The following is a 17,011-nucleotide window of genomic DNA, read 5'->3' on the forward strand; positions in this document are numbered from 1 at the left end:
CAACAGGGAACTTATGCACCTTCTCTTTCGGGACAAATTGAATACTAGCCTTCTTCACGCAAAAGCCAAACAACGCTTTCACAACAGATGAGGCTTGTTTATAGCATCTAAACTCACCCCACAGGAACGAGCCCACCTTGAGGACCACTCCTTCATCCATAAGGGACACGCGCCAACGGCGATAGTCGCTGCAACCTAAAACCTTACCAAGCGGGTCTCTGTGCTCCTGACTCTCTCCCCCTCACATGGGGACTCATCATCTTTTATTGACAGCCGGGATCTGTGCAGCACCTCTCCCCCCCCCAATATGCAATAAGTCACACCTGTTCCTGATCACCCCCCCCTCCCCCCTTCCCCCCCATAGTTATTTTATTTCATATTCCTTGTATGCTTTATTTTACCCTGTAGCTCTCTTTTATAAAACATACCATGCTACCTTATGACCACCAGATCCATCCAGTTGAGGCTTCCCCTTCTCCCTCCTTTGGGGAGAATGGTAAGTTTCCCTTGAGCAATGTGCAAAATGCTTTGTTACTACCAAACCCTAGGTTATATGACTGCTTTCACTCGATCTTTATACTACAATGAGAAAAATTTTTGTCTTTGTATTTTTGTATTATTTGTTATATACCCTTTTTCAATAAAATGTTATTTAAAAAAAATAAATAAATGAACAATAAAAATAAAAATTAAAATTAAAGCGCCCCTGTCCCCATGTGCTCACATGCAGAAGCAAACGCATACGTAAGCCCCACCCACATATGAAAACGGTCTTCAAACCATACATGTGAGGTATCGCCGTGAACATTAGAGCGAGAGCAATAATTCTAGCCCTAGACCTCCTCTGTAACTCAAAACATGTAACCAGTAAAAAAATTGTAAAGCTTCGCCTATGGGGATTTTTAAGTAGCGACGTTTGGCGCCATTCCACGGGCATGTGCAATTTTGAAGAGTGACATGTTCGATATCTATTTACTCAGCATAACTTCATCTTTTACTTTATGCAAAAATTGGGCTAACTTTACTGTTTTTTTTTTAAGCACAAAACAGTTTTTTTCCCCCCAAAAAATGCGTTCGAAAAAAAATTGCTGCGCAAATACCATGTGAGATAAAAATTTGCAACGACCACCATTGTATTCTCTAGGGTCTTTGCTAAAAAAAAATATATATTGTTTTGGGGTTCTGTGTAATTTTCTAGCAAATAAATTATGATTTTTACATGTAGGAGAGAAATGTCAGAATTGTCCTGGGTGCTCCAGAACGCCTGATGGCGCTTCCTGCATTTTGGGCCTCTGTATGTGGCCACGCTGTGTAAAAGTCTCACACATGTGGTATCGCCGTACTCGGGAGTAATAGCAGAATGTGTTTTGGGGTGTAATTTGTGGTATGCATATGCTGTGTGTGAGAAATAACCTGATAATATGACAATTTTGTGGAAAAAAAAAAGTAAAAAAAATCTTGATTTTGCAAAGAATTGTGGGAAAAAATGACAACTTCAAAAAACTCATCATGCCTCTTACTAAATACATTGGCATGTCTTCTTTCCAAAAAGGGGTCATTTGGGGGGGTATTTGTACTTTTCTGACATGTTAGGGTCTCAAGAATTGAAATAGGCCATCAGTACTTCAGGTGTGATCAATTTTCAGATATTTGCACCATAGCTTGTGGACTCTCTAACTTTCACAAAGACCAAATAATATCCACCAATTTGTACTTATTTTTACCAAAGATATGTAGTAGTATAAATTTTGGCCAAAATTTATGAAGAAAAAAATTACTAATCTGCTAAATTTTATAACAGAAACGAAGAAAAATATATTTTTTCACAGAATTTTCTGTCTTTTTTCTTTTATAGCACAAAAAATAAAAAACTGAGAGGTGATTAAATACCACCAAAAGAAAGCTCTATTTGTGTGAAAAAAAGGACAAAAATTTCATATGGGTACAGTGTTGCATGCCTGAGTAATTGCCATTCAAAATGTGAGAGCACCAAAAGCTGAAAATTGGTCTGGTTATTAAGGGTGTTTAAGTGCCCAGTGGTCAAGTGGTTAAATAGGGTGCCCCCCTAATAGATGTGCACTCACCCCTGGGAGTGGACCAACTATCACTAGTTAGGTCAAATGCGTGTGTGCAGCGACCCCTATGGATATCCTCTGGACCATTGATTGGCAGCTTTGAATGTTCCTCATATAAATAAATATAATAGAAAAAGCCTCATTGCGCAGTACTGTTGATGAAGAGCTTTTTATTCCAAAAATATAAAGGTATTGGACTCACATGTATGAGTGCCTAATGTCCTGGCACCCGGAGTGAACAGCGGGTATAAGTAAATCCGTGAAATCCGCCTGGTTGGTTGATGCAGCTGCTGGCTCAATAAAGGCTTGATTTTCGGATTGAATGTGTAGACAGAAGTGTGTCACAATAAAGTGACTCAAAGTCTATGCATTTCAGCCTATCAGATTGGACGTCCTCAGGAAGTTACAATTCCACTATTTTAACTGAGGGCATAAATACCCTCAGCATGAATCAGGTGATTTGGCACAGACACTAGCGTTACTTTCCCTGTTATTAACTTGGGACTGCTCACAATCTAACTAAAAATGCCCTTTTAGCATTGTTAGTATAATTAAAATGGATTTTTAATAATGTGCAAACTTAAAATACATTAGTACGATTAAAAATTCAAAATTAAAAAGTTTAAAATGTAATGGCAAAAACCCCCATATAGACAATACATATTCAACCATGGGATAAGCGTGGCAACATCTAGTGGTAAACATGTATAGCGATGATCTGTTCTATTATTCCAATAGAAGGCAAGGATGTGAAACAGTCATTCCTATATTATAGCCCACTGAGTGGCCCCCTACTGGCCATGGATGGTAACTAACCAAAATATGTTAGTCAGGGATAATGGTGATAAAAAATATAAAATAAAAATTATTTACTTCCAAAGACTAGAAATACCGGAAAAAAAGGGCAAACTTCCAATTTAGGGACTGACTAGGGTCTAATAATTAGTAATAAAACAAATGAGGCCCAGCTCAATGTTTAACCCCTGCGAAGTAAGAGTCTGGAACTAATTCTGGGAAATGTGTTTTATCATATTTGAACCTCTCCAATGCCTGTCCACGTAATCAATAGCATAGAAAGACAGGGATGAGGGGTCCTGACCATGAGCTGAAAGAAAATGGCTCGATACGCTATGTTTTGGGAAACCATTGTGTATATTTGCAATATGTTCTCCAACGCATATAGCTAAAATCCAGGAGGTACGACACAATGGTTCAAATTACTCAGAACTTGGACAAGCAAATAAGAACGTGGTGGGATATAGTCACCATGAGCAATATATCAGTGACAAGATTACCCCCAGGAGTCTACGGTGGGACTTGGGACCCAATGACGGAATGACTGAATCACATTTGACTGAGGAGTGGTTGGAATTCTTCAGCCAATGTGAGCAGAAATTTATGGGGATAATTATACACAGACGTAGATGCAAACTTCAAAATATAGAACAAAAATTGCAGAACTTAATGGGCTTGTGACCCCATTCATGGGTTCAGCGGAATTCCAGTAAAAACAACATAAATTGCAAGAAGCAGTCCAAAAAATAGAGAATGACACTAAAACCAAAAAATTCAAGAAATATTCTAGGGACAAAAAAGATTATGCCACAAAAAAGGTTTAGAAATGGCAGGAAAATACAAATGGGGAACAGGTTAGGAACCTAGACAAGTTTGAGGCATTTATCGATTAGCAAAAATGTGGCCGAACACTAGGAATTAAATAACATTTTGCCATGAGGAATAATGGTACTACTACCACGCAACCTCCTAGGTATACTCACAGCGGACTTCGGAATAAGTCCATCTTCAACCCCAAGACCCCAGCTCATCAATTTATAGAGGTTTTTAAGAAAATGGTTGAAGCAGAGATTAGGGAAATCCCAATAGCAAAAGGATCTAAAGACAAACATATATTAGAAGGGATCAGGAATATAGAGAAGCAGAGAAATGTGGTAATACGCCCGGCCAATAAAGGTGGGGGTGTGGTTGTCCTTGACAAGGACGACTATGATGCAGAAATGCAGCGCATCCTTAGTGAGGAGAGCACATATAAGAAACTTACTAAAAATCCAACAAAAGAGTTAAAAATAGCATTACAGAACATGGTGAATGAAGCAGGGGATATATTGAATAAAAAGGAAACCAGGTATCTGGTCCCTGATGCTCCAAATATGCCAGTATTATGCCAAGTTCCTAAGGTGCATAAAAATGCATAGAAACCACCATCCGTCAACCAGATGCTATCAAAGCAGTCAGGTGGGCTATGAACAAATTTACCAACCTAAAATACAAGCAAAAACAGTTCATCCTCAGGGGACTCAAACTAGCCATGATTTCTTATGGTATGGTGGGCAGCACTACAATCAGATAAAAGGAGTCTCCATGGGAGCCAAATACGCCCAAGTGTCGCCAATACTTTTCTCAATAAATGGGAAGATGAGGCAATATATGTTGAACTGTGGCCAGGCCTAAAAAGCTACTATAGGTATATAGATGATATACTGATTGTGTGGGAGGGACCAACTACATCTCTTAACCAATTTATCGACCATATCAATGGAAACAACTATGGAATGAAGTTCACGGTCAATGTACATGAACAGGCTGTCTTTCTGGATTTGCATATATTCAGGGATGGTGACAAACTTTTAACCAAAACCCATTTAACCACTTCCCGACCAGCGCACGACGATGTACGTCAACAGAATGGCATGGGCAGGCATATTGGCGTACAGGTACGTCCAATATTCAATGCCGCCCTGCCATCGGGAGCGCGCCGCCGGCGGCGCGCTCCCTCGCTGGTCGGGACCCCCGTGAGTCCGGTCGCGGGACCCGCCGGACTCGATCGCCGCGGGCATCCCCGCAATCGTCTCACGGAGCGGCCGAATGGAGGAAATGCCGTGTAAACAGCATTTCTCCATTCTGCCTAGCAACTAGTGACGCTGATCTCTGCTCCATGTGATTGGAGCAGAGATCAGTGTTCACTAAATGAAAGCCCAACCCCCCCACAGTTAGTAACACACCCCTAGGAACACTTAACCCCTACACTGCCACCCACTGGTTAACCCCTTCACTGCCAGTGTCATTTACACAGGAATCACTGCATTTATATAGCAGTGATTACTGTATAAATGACAATGGTCCCAAAAATGTGTCAAAAATGTCCGATGGGTCCCCCACAATGTTGCAGTCACAATAAAAATCGCCGCCATTACTAGTAAAAAAAAAAATAATAAAAAATTATTAATAAAAATGCTATAAAACTATCCCTATTTTGTAAACGCTATAACTTTTGCGCAAACCAATCAATAATCCCTTATTGCGATTTTTTTACCAAAAATATGTAGAAGAATACGTATCGGCCTAAACTGGGGAAAAAAATGTTTTTTTTATATATTTTTGGGGGATATTTATTATAACAAAAAGTAAAAAATAATGTGTTTTTTTCAAAATTGTCGCTCTATTTTTGTTTATAGTGCAAAAAATAAAAACCGCAGAGGTGATCAAATACCACCAAAAGAAAGCTCTATTTGTGGGAAAAAAAAGACGTAAATTTTGTTTTGGGAGCCACGTTGCACGACCGCACAATTGTCAGTTAAAGCGACGCAGTGCCGAATCGCAAAAATTGGTCTGGTCATTGACCAGCAAAATGGTCCGGTCTGCAAGTGGTTAAAGAACACTGACAGGAATGGGTACATTCCCATTCAAAGTTGTCACCACCCAAAATGGAATTCTGCAATCCCAAAGGGACAGTTTATCCGCATACGCAGAAACTGTTCAGAATTCAAGGACTATATAGTCCAGACTAATGTGCTTATCCAACGGTTTCTAGACAAAGGTTATGCCCATGATAAACTATTGGATGTGAGAGAATCAATAGGCCAAATAGATAGAGAGACCCTCCTGGCACCAAAAGAAAAACAAGAAGCCACAAGAGATATCACTTTTATCACAGGTTGTAATAAACAGTACAAATACCTGGAGAATTTTTTTTTTAAAAGTATTGGCTATTTTACAAAAAGACCCCACTTTGAGAGACATTTTACCAAATAGACCCAAGTTCATCCATCTAGACTGGACCCCTGAACTAAACCAGCTAAAACTATACCTGATCCCCCAATGGACCCAAAACCACCATGTTTGATTTTAAAGTTTTTTACAGGTGCGGGAGGTGCCTAACTTGTAGGAACACCCTGACTGCACCCAGGAAACGCATACATTTTAAGTCCAATCAGACCCAAAAGGAATACCCCATCACTTGTAATACCAGGCATCTTACCTACATGCTGAAATGCAAGCGTGGGTTTCAATATGTGGGTCATACCTCCCGGACTCTAGCTATACGCGTTGGAGAACATATTGCAAATATACGCAATGATTTCCAGAAACATAGCGCATTGAACCATTTTCTTTCAGCTCATGGTCGGGACCCCTCATTGCTGTCTTTCTATGCTATTGATCATGTGGACAGGCATTGGAGAGGTTCAAATATGATAAAACACATTTCCAATAATTCATTTATAAGTTCCAGACTTTTACTCCGCAGGGGTTAAACATTGAGCTGGACCTCAATTGTTTTATTACTAATTATTAGACCCTAGTCTCTAAATTGGAAGTTTGCCCTTTTTTCCAGTATTTCTAGTCTTTGGAAGTAAATAATTTTTATTTTATATTTTTTACATATTTTTTATATATTTTTTATAGCTATTATCCCTGACTAACATATTTTGGTTAGTTACCATCCATGGCCAGTAGGGGGCCACTCAATGGGCTGTAATATAGGAATGTGCTGGAGGGTGTATAAAAAACCCTCTAAAGTATTACATGCACCCGTAAATAATTTACAAACATTAACTTATTGTTAAAATATAAAAATAAATAGTGGTTAGACATAGTCCATATCCTAAAGCAATGGTGCATAAATTAGAGTCCCAAAGCGGATGTTATGAAAAAAATCCAGGTAAAATATATCCACAGAATTCACCGCTGTGTAAATCCCGCCACCATAAGAAGTGCAGGCTTACCAGATATAAATGACCCAATTAGACGTATATCTAAGGGGTCATAAATTGCTTATTACTCCAAATTTCGGGGCACTGATTCAGCGTTCTCCGGTTAAATGGATCCCACTTGTGGAAATGGCTCTTTCTCCAATATTAGAACATATATAGTAACAGCATTTGAAGAGACAGCTCCGACATCAACCCAAACATGTAATGGAAGGATAAAGCCAGGATAGCATAATAAAGTTTTTAAAATAATTTAATAAAAATAAAGTAGTAAATTCACATTTAGGTAGTCAATAAGAAGCATAGCAAATAAAATAGGCAGTGGTAGAGTCTTCCCGGCGCATTTCGTACGCTCGGACATCATCTGGGGTGTACTACTACCACTGCTGTACTGCCTTATATAGATTGCATACCATAGTACAATCAGAATTGAATGCTCTACCTCGTAGGGAGTATGCTAACTCTCCCTATTATCCTCCACCTAGAGAGTTGGTATCCTCAAATTATCATAATGGAGTATCCCAACATCAAGATGGTAAACCCCCCTACACAGAATAGATTTTTACCACTTAGAGACATGAGAGACCCCGACAATATTTATAATGGATATAGATCTTCTCCCTATCCTTATAACCAACCTACTACTAACTATGAACAACAGGTGGACATATAGGCAACTTCATCATTTCCTGGTAAGACGAAATACTACCAATCATTGGACGAGAGACTTAAACACTCTAGAGGAACTATGTTCACAACACACACCTCAAAGACATCTCATTTCTACCCTTTATTTATTTCTCTTCAGGGACAACTCAGCGTTCTCCAGCAAGCCTTTTTCTTCATGGGAGCAAGATCTAGCTATCAAACTCTCTGATTCGGAATGGGAAACTATATGTACATACATACACACAGGCTCCCTTAATGTAGCTATTCAAGAATGCGGATACAAAATTCTCTCCAAATGGTACAGAACCCCTTCATTACTTCACAAATTCTCGGATACCACCTCAAACAAATGCTGGCACTGTGGCATGGAGGAGGGCACCATGCTCCACATTTGGTGGTCGTGTCCTTCCATCCAAACCTTCTGGGGGTCGGTCCACGATATTATCTTTGCAGTTACATCCCAACGCAATGATTTCCCCCCAGCCTCCTATCTACTTCACCACACCAAAATCCCCAAAAGACGCTACCTTAAATCCCTCAATATGATCATGATCAATGCAGCACAACAATGCATCCCATGTCACTGGCGCTCCTCTTCAGTACCAACCTTGGCTGAGTGGTTCCGCAGATTGAACAACACTGAGACCTTTGAAGAATTGATTAGCATCTCAAATGAAACAGTTTTTAAATTTGCAGCAATTTGGCATGATTGGCGACGTTTCAAACTTACAGACGCTTATTCTTCACAAACTGGCTAAATGTTTCACATACACGAGACTATGTTTCTTTCAATTTATTCCTTCTTCCCCCTTTCCTACCCCCCACAACGGATGTCCATGCGCTGCCTTATTGTCCACAGTAGGTTTCAGATGCTTTAGAATAATCTTTTACCTAGACGAGTCAATACTTCTACTGCTACTGAGCCAATTCTAAAACTGTTCATGGTTCTCTTTATTGTATTCTACATAATTGGAAGTGTGTTATGTACTTTCACCTACTTTAAAGAGGAAGTAAACCCTGATGGGTTTACTTCCTCTTTTTTTCCCTGCAAAGGTAAAGCATAATGGACTACTATACATCGCATAGTAGCTCATTATGTGTCACTTACCTGACACAGGAGCCAGCGAAGTCGCCGCTGTCCCCTGTAGTCCGCCGCATCCATGTTGCTTGTGGCGTCTCGCAGCTCCGACGAATCACAGCGGCGCAACCGCGATGACGTCACTCCCGCGCATGCGCACGGGAGTCGCGCCTCGCAGCTCCGCCGCTGTCATACGGCGAAGCCGCGATGACGTCACTCCCGCGCATGCGCACGGGAGTCGACAAATTTGGCAAATCCATTCTTGGATTTGCCGCATTTAGTGCGCCTGCGCGCCGCTGTCTACGGCGCATGCGCCGTAGACAGCGGTGCCCATTTTCGGGCAAATATCTCCTAAACCATATAGGTTTAGGAGATATTGCTTGGACCTACAGGTAAGCCTTAATCTAGGCTTACCTATAGGTCCAAGTTGTTTGGAAGGGTTTACTTCCTCTTTAATGTTTTTCTTTATATATCTCTATGTATCCAAATACAGTGCCATGGCAATATTGACATATTACCTTCATTGGAAACCTGTTTTCTGTATGTTTATATTATCTCAATAAAATTTTGTGGGGAAAAACCCTGTTGTTCATAGTTTTTTTTTTTTTTTTGAGATTTGCCTTTTTTTTTTTTCCCACAAAATTTTATTGAGATAATATAAACATACAGAAAACAGGTTTCCAATGAAGGTAACGTGTCAATATTGTCATGGCACTGTATTTGGAGGACCCATACACCCGAAAACGCGGTCAAGAACCAAGAGAGGGTGTAGAAGTGGAAGGAGATTACAGAGGAGGAAAGAGAAGAAGGCTCTGATAGGCCAAGGTGTTTTCAATTTAAGTGCCAAATCTTTTACACAAGAGGAAATGTTCATTTTGGACAAGGGTCTCAAATATGCACCCCCTAATAAATTGAATAAATTTAACACCTTCATAGACATACAAAAATACATACGTAAAATTAACATTCAACGATATTTGATATCTAATCCATATAGATCAGATTACCGTGCAACTACATCAGGCACTGTTTATTCGGGATAATCAAACCCCTCTCTCTTTTCTCCTCCAGTACCCACCACACCTGCAATAAAAATCTTCAAGGATTCAGTACTTAAAGATCTGGCCAATCTTTCTGTGAAGAAACAGTATCCTTCCCCCCTGCCTAAGATGGCGTTGCGGTCACTATGTGACAAAAAACAAGTTATATGTCTGGCAGATAAGGGAGAAGGAGGATGAGGATGAAATGTTCAACATCCTTAGTGAACCTGGCACATATAAGAAATTGCCCAATAATCCCACTAATGCTTACAAGAAACAATGAGTGACCTCATAGATAAAGGCTATGAACAAAAAAAATTGAATAATAAGGAGAGAGCATTTTTAATTCCCACATCCCCACGAATACCTACGATTTATTATTTGCCCAAAATTCATAAAAATTCTGTTAATCCCCCTGGGAGGCCGATAGTTAGCGGTATTAATTCAGTGACATCCCGTATAGGCCGCTACATCGACTTCTATCTCCAGCCCCTGGTTAGAAGGACACCATCTTATCTCAAAGATACAGGTGACACCATCAGAATATTGGAAGGTGTACAAGTTCATGGGCAGTATATTATTGCCACTGCAGATGTTGCATCCTTGTACACATGTATACCACAGGGGAGGGGTATTGAAGCGGTATGTTATTTTTTGGATCAGGAGCAGTCTTTTGCCTCCTTTCAGCGTGATTATATCATTGAGTTATTGGAATTCGCAACGAGCCAAAGTTATGTTTGGTTCAATGTTCAATACTATTTGCAACAAAGGGGTGTCACCATGGGGGCCAAATTTGCCCCTAGTTTGGCCAACCTCTTTATGGCAAAATGGGAGGAGGATGTCGTCTATGCCCAACGGAGTCCATCATTGATTTTGTGGGTCAGGTATATAGACGACATCCTCCTCCTATGGGGTGGCACCTCTGAAACACTTTTTTTCACCTTTTTGAATTCTAATGATAGGGGCATTACATTGACCTATCAGATGAGTACTGAAAAATCCACTTTCTGGATTTGGAAATAGAAATTACACCTGGAGGTTTCAACTTTAAGACACATTTTAAATCTAATGACCGCAACAGTTATATCTCCATGGACAGCTGTCATCATAAAACTTGGCTCACCTCGGTCCCACAAAGCCAATTCATCAGACTTCGTCGTAACTGTACTGATGTGATTTCTCACTCAGGCTAATATTCTAAAACAACGGTTTATAGATAAAGGATACCAAGCAATGGTCTTGGAGGAACAATTACAAGAAGTTGCCCAAATTAATAGGGAAACTCTACTACAGGTTAAAACTCCACGTACAACAGGTGATGAATTCAAATGGTCTTTGTTCACCACATTTAACATTCAACATAGACAAATAAAAACAATTTTTAATAAGCACTGGGACATTCTTAAAAATGATCCCATTTTGGGCTTCAAACTTCCTGAAAAAGCTAGAGTTCTTTTCAGGGGTGCCCCTTCTTTGCAAAGTAAAATAGCACCCAATATTATTAACTCACCGGTCCATCCCACGTTTTTTCATAATCTTGTCGGGTATTTTCCCTGTAAGAGATGTACAGTAGTGCGTGTCAACATAACACACTAAGGAAACAAAAGACCTTGGAGTTTACATCTACAGTGACTAATAGAAGATATTCCATAAAGTCTTTTTGTACATGTAAGACCAGGTATGTAGTCTATTTAATCACCTGTCCATGCGGGGGAAACAATATGTTGGTCGTACCACAAGAACCTTCTCTATTAGAGTAAGTGAGCATATCTCAAGAGTCTAAACATACTGTCCCTAGACATTATAGGGAGTTCCATAACAGTAATCCAGAAGGTTCACAGTTTATTGTGATTGATAGGTATATTCCATCATGGAGAGGGGGAGCCTTGACAAGAGGAGTCTCAAGACTTAAGACTTATGAACTCCAATCCCACTCCCTGTTCCGCATGAACGTGGAGTGGGATATTAATGCTTTTATTGACGATTCTTGAAATATATTTTTGTAGGTAATATATTTTTGCATGTCATTTTTTTATTTTTTTATTTCTCTTTTCCTATTGTAAGCGGGATCTATCCCTCTGTGTTACTCCATTGTGTCACTCTTTTGTGCGGATAATTTGTTGATGCAAAAAAAGGAGGCTTGTCATGATTCTGCATTTTTTCCCTATTGGCCTTTTCTATTTTTTTATTTATATGCATTTGTATTTATATGCATTTTGATTACTTTTGATTGGTTAGTGGGCATTAATTCTTACAGAGACTTATGATCTCTATAGAATTATCTTGAGGATATTTCATTAACTATGATAAATTGGTTATGTTTTGTCACTCTCCACATCCATTCTCGCACTGATTAACCATTTCATTGTCATATAAATTTACTTGTGGCACATCAAGGGATAAATTATTTTCTTTTTTGTTCCTTCTCACAGTCTGGCGAACAGTGGGAAGCTGTTGCTATGGAGATGGTATACTTAGGCCCGTATTACTGGTAGTGACGTTTGTTTACTTCTGTACCTATGAATTCTCTCCATGTCTATGTCGAGGCTTAGAATATAGATGTGATATTCAAGCCTTGTTTCCGTTGTAGTCAAAGTGACGTTCGACACTCAAGCCTCCTTTTCGTTGTTTCAGGAAGTGACGTTTGTTTACTTCCAGTCACGCTATTTTAATCTGTGTTCATATCGAGGCTTGGAGCGCAAGCCTGGTTTTCATTTGTGACACTCGGCGTGCTCCGGAGGTGAAGCTGTTTGGCTTTGTCTCATACCTGATGGGCATAAAGATCTTTATACTGTCTTAAGGTTTATTATTTCATTTTTATTTCGGGCCCATAATTATGTATTTATAAAGCATATGGTCGGTTTATTAATGTGAATTGGGTGGAACGCATTATTATTGCACGAAATAGAGGCGTGGAACGCACGCCCAGCCGCCATCTTCCCACAAACCGTAAGTGAACACCTATGACACAGAGGGGTCGATTCTAATTAAACTATGGTATGTAATCTATATAAGGTAGTACAGCAGTGGTAGTAGTACACCCCAGATGATGTCCGAGCGGACGAAACGCGTCGGGAAGACTCTACCACTGCCTATTTTATTTGCTATGCTTCCTATTGACTACCTAAATGTGAGTTTACTATTTTTTTTTTTAAACGTTATGCTATCCTGGCTTTATCCTTCCATTACATGTTTGGGTTGATGTCGAAGCTGTCTCTTCAAATGTTGTTACTATACACTTTTCTTTTCATTTATTTTTCCTTTTGTATCACTTTGGATTTCTGTTTGAATATGTTTATTGAAAATTTGCATAAACAGGAATAAACAAGAGACTACAATCTGCTCCTTGAGCGCCCTCACAGGGGCTACAAAGCATGAATACGAAACCAAAGGGCAAACCATCACATTATGCTTATAATAAACACAAGAAAAGGAAGGAAAATTAGTAGGGGATGGTATTGAGACTGGCTCAAGTACCAAACAACTTGTTCCCTTGTTGTTTCCGGAGGGTAAGCCCTTCTCCCACTACCCCCTTCCACGAGGGGCAGCAGTATTTGTTAACAATGGGAGAGATTACAAAGAAGAGTGAAGAGAGATAGGGAACAAATGAAGGAAAGGTAGAGAGAAGAGAGGGGGAAGAAAGGAGGGGGAAAGTTCGGGTGTGGACGCCTCGCCAAGAGGAGTTAGACCAAGCCCAGGCATGCAGCTTGGAGCGCGGGGAACTCATAGGAGATCCACGGCTCCTAGATTTTTTGAAATTTAGCATGAGAATTATGGATAATACTGGACATAAGTTCCTGAAGTAACATAGCAGTCATGCGGGTTTTAACCCCTTGAAAATCTACCCGTTGGGACTTCCAGGCTTGGGCAATGGTCCGCTTGGCTGCTATAAATAAATAGGTAGCCAGCTTCTGTTGAGGGCCTCGCAATCCAGGTACCGGGCAATGTAAGAGAGCTAGTTTAGCGTCCCTTCGGATCGTTAGGTGGAAGAGTGTCTACAGCAAACCAAAAACCCTAGACCAGAACCCCACCAGCCTTGGGCAAGCCCACCATGTGTGCATAACATCATCTCGCTGTCCACAGTTGCGGAAGCATCTGTCAGTACTCCCAGGGAAAGCCCAAGCTGTGCGGGCAGGTACCCAATACCATCAGAACATTACTTTATTTGCGGCCTTCAGGGTATTTGTGTTGAACGAGCATTTGGCGACCGTTTTCCAGGTCCTGCTCCAGTCATCTGGGTCTACTGGGACCTGAAGGTCCTTTTCCCATTAAATCATATAAGAGAGGGGTGCTGATGGCAGGCGACCATTCAGGGAGGCGTAAATGGCCGAAATAAGGCCTGGGGACCCTGGGGAGTGTTGGCATGTATGTTCAAAAAAATTTTTTTGGAAGGGGTAGGTGGACATGCGGCGCAATGTTGCAATCCAGTGCTTTAATTGAATAAAGTGATAATGCTCGTTGGCCGGCGCCCCTTGTGTTTCCTGGATACTCCCAGGAGGGGAATAAGCGTGAGGAAAGAAAATTTTGGACTCATGGGTAGCCATGTGAGGGCCACCAGAAGAATGCCTGGGGCTCCTCCAGACCCGGGGGGAAAAGAGGGTTATGGGTGATGGGGAGTAGGGGTAGAAAGGGGGACATCAGATTGCTGGAAAAGCGAACTGAGTCCCACACCTGCAGACCATGTAGCAGCATGGGGCTCAGGGAGGGAGGGCGCAGATTCCTGGGGAGCCAGAGGAGTGCCTGAAGTGCACAAGGGTTACAGCCAGGCACCTCCAGGAGCACCCACAGAGGAACATCCACGGTTGCATGAAGCATAGTCAACGGAGAGATCTGGGCCGCTGTGTAGTATTTAGAGATATTGGGGACCCCAAGCCTCCCCGGAGCCTATGGGTATAAAGGGTCACTCTAGGTACCTTGGGGCGTTTGCGTGCCCATATAAATTGGAAGATCCTATTCTGCAGGAGTCGAACGAAAAAAGTGGGTACCCGGACAGGCAAAGTACGAAAATAATAAAGGACTTTAGGAAGGATTGTCATCTTGTCACCGAGATCCTGCCTACCCATGAGAGTGTGGGGAATTGCCAGGCTTGCATAAGGGTGAAACAGGGGATAATAATTGGCCGAGAAAAGGGAAGAATAAGATGGTGTTAATTTGACACCTAAATATTCAATCGAGTGGGATGCTCAACGGTAAGGAAAATGGTCCTGGAGGCGCTGCACCAATTCCAGAGGGAGGTTAACATTCAGCGCTGTGGTCTTGGAGGGGTTAATTTGAAGACCAGAGAAGGCTGAAAATCGGTATAATACTAGTTGCAGGTTGGGCAGGGAGATAAGAGGGTCAAAAGGGCATCGTCCGCAAAGAGCTTCACTTTGTATTGAGTGCCCGCGTAAGGGATTCCCGAGATATCACTATTGGCCCTGTTCGCCGCTACCAGCGGCTCCAATGCCAGGATAAATAGTGCCGGGGACAGGGGGCATCCCTGTCTAGTCCCCCGGAGTATCAGGAAAGGGTCAGAAAGAAAGCCTGCTTATTTTACCGATGCCAACGGTGCGGAATAGAGGGCCTGGATTCATTGCAGAAAATGTGGTCCAAATCCCCATTTGGTTAGAACAAAATAAAGGTAGTCCCAGGAGAGTGAATCAAACGCTTTATAAATATCTAGGGAGAGCAAAAGTCCTGGTATTTTACGCTGACGAAGTATATGGAGAAGATATCTGTTGACTCGCGTGCTCAGAACCTTTCCCAGAACCTTCAAGTCAACATTCAACAGGGAGATGGGACGAAAGGACTGTGGGTCTGTGGCTTCCTCGGGTGACTTAGGGATCATAGAGATATGGGCTTTCAGCGAGTCTGGCAAGGGTCTCGCACCTTCCTGCCAGGCGTTGAAATAAGACTTTAGATGGGGCATGAGCAGGGATGCAAATATCTTATAGTATAGACTGGTAAAGCCGTCCGGACCCGGGGCCTTGGATGGCTTAAGGGACTTTAGGGCTTGGGCGACCTCCATTTCAGTTATAGGAGCATTCAAATTAGCCTGTGCCGCCGAGGACAATAGAGGAAGACTAAACGATTGGAAGAATCTCTCGGCCTTGTCTCGGTCAAAGGCAGCCAGTCCATTATATAGGGATGAGAGGAAGGAGGCAAAGCCAGCTGCTACCTTGGATGGATTTGACATGAATCCCCCTCCTGTCACCTGTAGTCGAACCGGCCTGCCCGGACGTCCCACTGAATTAAGTTTCCTAGCCAACATAGGACCAGGTTTGTTCGAGAAACTGTAAAATTTATACTTGGACCAGCGCAGGGCTTTCTCCGCCTGAGCAGAGGCGAGCAGGTCCAACTCAGTGGCCAAGTTGTTACGTGTCCGCCTATGGGCTACCGTAGGACGCGCCTTCCACGTTGCATCTGCCGCTTCTAACAAGGAAGTCAACTCCCGTATCCGCTGCTCCCTGGCCCGCTTTGTACGGGAAGCGATCTGGATCAGATGTCCCCTGACTGTCGCCTTGTGGGCTTCCCACAAGGCAACTGGAGAATCGACTGAGCCTACATTTTCTGTGAAATAAGTTTGGATATGTGTTTCTATCTGGGAGGATGTAGCTTGCGTGCTCAGGAGGGATTCATTAATCCGCCAGAGACAGGCCGGGCGGGAGAATTCTGCCAAGAAGATTCAGAGGATCAGGGGATCATAATCAGACCATGGAGAGGTGGCAATAGTGATCTTATGTACCAACGGCAGGGAGCTGAGTTGCAGAAACACGTGATCTATTCTACAAAAACTCTGGTGGGGTTAGAGAAAAAGGTAAATTCCTGTGACAACGGATGTTGCTCGCGCCACACGTCCACCACGCCATATGATTGGAAGAGATTCCGCAATATTTGTTCTTGGGAGGCATCACGGGACGGGGGCACTTCCCTGAGACTACGCCTGTCCAAAGAGGAGTTAAAAACAGAGTTGGAGTCTCCCATCATAATCAGAAGGCCTTTTTGGTGCCTAGTGATCACTTGGAACAAATGGGAAAAAAACCTCTGCTGAAATGAATTAGGAGCATAGTATCCAACCAAAGTGACCTCCTGGTCCCACAAGCTGCCCTGCAAGATCAAATATCTACCCGTAGGGTCCGCTATTTCCTTAGAACAGGTAAATTG

This window comes from Lithobates pipiens, unplaced genomic scaffold (assembly GCF_037356315.1).
Source record: "Lithobates pipiens isolate NorthernLeopardFrog02 unplaced genomic scaffold, aLitPip1_a1.2 Scaffold_19, whole genome shotgun sequence".
Classification (NCBI taxonomy): domain Eukaryota; kingdom Metazoa; phylum Chordata; class Amphibia; order Anura; family Ranidae; genus Lithobates; species Lithobates pipiens.